This window comes from Calliopsis andreniformis, chromosome 11 (assembly GCF_051401765.1).
Source record: "Calliopsis andreniformis isolate RMS-2024a chromosome 11, iyCalAndr_principal, whole genome shotgun sequence".
Classification (NCBI taxonomy): domain Eukaryota; kingdom Metazoa; phylum Arthropoda; class Insecta; order Hymenoptera; family Andrenidae; genus Calliopsis; species Calliopsis andreniformis.
The window spans coordinates 10,591,743-10,594,974 of record NC_135072.1 but is presented as its reverse complement, the minus strand read 5'-3'; positions in this window follow the sequence as shown (position 1 = coordinate 10,594,974).

Below are 3,232 nucleotides of genomic sequence, written 5' to 3'. Positions count from 1 at the left end.
TCCGAGCAATCTAGGCTTCACTCTAGGGCATTTATACACAAGATAGAATAGTTAGGGCCTTAGAAGTCAACGCCAGAAGCATAAAATTCAATAAAGATGCAACAGTTTTTCCATCGTATAACAGGAGTCACTGCAAACAGTGTGAAAGTACTGGTCATTTCTACGTTCCGGGTAACCTAGGCTTCACTCTAGGCCGTTGTTCCACCAGATCGAACAGTTAGTGCCTAAGAAGGCAACGCCAGAAGCATAAAGCACAATATAAATATAACAGTTTTTCCATCGTATAAAACGAATAATAGCAACCAGAGTGAATGTTATGGTCATTTCTACGTTCCGGGCAACCTAGGCTTCACCCCAGGGCGTTGTTCCACCACATCGAATAGTTAGGGCCTAAGAAGAGAACGCCAGCAGCATAAAATACAATATAAATACAACAGCTTTTCCATCATATGAAACGAATTATTGCCACCAGCATGAAAGTTATGGTCATTTGTACGTTCCGGGCAACCTAGGCTTCACTCTATGGCGTTCTTCCACCACATCGAATAGCTGCGGCCTCAGAAGTCAACGCCTGAAGCATAAAGTACAATAGAAATGCAACAGTCTTTCCACCCTATAACAGGAATAATTGCAACCCTTGTGAAAGTGATGGTCATTTGTACGTTCCAGGCAACCTAGGCTTCACTCTAGGGCGTTGTTCCACCAGATCGAATTGTTAGGGCCTAAGAAGTGAACGCCAGAAGCATAAGGTACAATATAAATATAACAGTTTTTCCATCGTATAGAACGAATAATAGCAACCAGTGTGAAAGTTATGGTCATTTCTACGTTCCGGGCAACCGAGGCTTCACCCTAGGGCGTTGTTCCACCAGATCGAATAGTTAGGGCCTAAGAAGTGAACGCCAGAAGCATAAAATACAATATAAATACAACAGTTTTTCCATCATATAAAACGAGTAATTGCAACCAGTATGAAAGTTGTGGTCATTTCTACTTTCCGAGCAACCTAGGCTCCACCCTAGGGCGTTGCTCCAACAGATTGAATAGTTAGGGCCGTAGAAGTCAACACCCGAACCATAAAATGCAAAAAAAATACAACAGTGTTACCATCATATAACAGGAGTAATTGCAACCAGTTTGAAAGTGATGGTCATTTCTACGTTCCGGGCAACCTAGGCTTCACTCTAGGTCGTTGTTCCACCAGATCGAATAGTTTGTGCCTTAGAAGTCAACGCCAGACGCATAAATTACAATATAAATACAACAGTTTTTCCATCGTACAAAACGAATGATTGCTACCAGTATGGAAGTGATGGTCATTTCTACGTTCCGGGCAACCTAGGCCTCACTCTAGGGTGTTGTTCCACGAGATTGAATAGTTAGGGCCTAAGAAGTCAACGCCAGAAGCATAAAATACAATTTAAATACAACAGTTTTTCCATCGTATAAGACGAATAATTTCAACCAGTGTGAATGTTATGGTCATTTTTACATTCCGAGCAACCTAGGCTTCACTCTAGGGCATTTATACACCAGATAGAATAGTTAGGGCCTTAGAAGTCAACGCCAGAAGCATAAAATTCAATAAAGATGCAACAGTTTTTCCATCGTATAACAGGAGTCACTGTAAACAGTGTGAAAGTACTGGTCATTTCTACGTTCCGGGTAACCTAGGCTTCATTCTAGGGCGTTGTTCCACCAGATCGAACAGTTAGTGCCTAAGAAGGCAACGCCAGAAGCATAAAGCACAATATAAATATAACAGTTTTTCCATCGTATAAAACGAATAATAGCAACCAGAGTGAATGTTATGGTCATTTCTACGTTCCGGGCAACCTAGGCTTCACCCCAGGGCGTTGTTCCACCACATCGAATAGTTAGGGCCTAAGAAGAGAACGCCAGCAGCATAAAATACAATATAAATACAACAGCTTTTCCATCATATGAAACGAATTACTGCCACCAGCATGAAAGTTATGGTCATTTGTACGTTCCGGGCAACCTAGGCTTCACTCTATGGCGTTCTTCCACCACATCGAATAGCTGCGGCCTCAGAAGTCAACGCCTGAAGCATAAAGTACAATAGAAATGCAACAGTCTTTCCATCCTATAACAGGAATAATTGCAACCCTTGTGAAAGTGATGGTCATTTCTACGTTCCAGGCAACCTAGGCTTCACTCTAGGGCGTTGTTCCACCAGATCGAATTGTTAGGGCCTAAGAAGTGAACGCCAGAAGCATAAGGTACAATATAAATATAACAGTTTTTCCATCGTATAGAACGAATAATAGCAACCAGTGTGAAAGTTATGGTCATTTCTACGTTCCGGGCAACCTAGGCTTCACCCTAGGGCGTTGTTCCACCAGATCGAATAGTTAGGGCCTAAGAAGTGAACGCCAGAAGCATAAAATACAATATAAATACAACAGTTTTTCCATCATATAAAACGAGTAATTGCAACCAGTATGAAAGTTGTGGTCATTTCTACTTTCCGAGCAACCTAGGCTTCACCCTAGGGCGTTGCTCCAACAGATTGAATAGTTAGGGCCGTAGAAGTCAACACCCGAACCATAAAATGCAAAAAAAATACAACAGTGTTACCATCATATAACAGGAGTAATTGCAACCAGTTTGAAAGTGATGGTCATTTCTACGTTCCGGGCAACCTAGGCTTCACTCTAGGTCGTTGTTCCACCAGATCGAATAGTTAGTGCCTTAGAAGTCAACGCCAGAAGCATAAAATACAATATAAATACAACAGTTTTTCCATCGTATAAAACGAATATTTGCAACCAGCATGAAACTTATGGTCATTTCTACTTTCCGAGCAACCTAGGCTTCACCCTAGGGCGTTGTTCCACCAGATCGAATAGCTAGGGCCTAAGAAGTGAACGCCAGAAGCATAAAATACAAAATAAATATAACAGTTTTTCCATCATATAAAACGAATAATTGCAACCAGTATGAAAGCTCTTGTCATTTCTACTTTACGGGCAACCTAGGCTACACCCTAGGGCGTTGCTCCACCAGATCGAATAGTTAGTGCCTTAGAAGTCAACGCCAGAAGCATAAAACACAATAAAAATACAACAGTTTTTCAATCGTATAAAACGAATAATTGCAACCAGTATGAAACTTATGGTCATTCCTACTTTCCGAGAATCCTAGGCTTCAACCCTAGGGCGTTGCTCCAACAGATTGAATAGTTAGGGGCTTAGAAGTCAACGCCCGA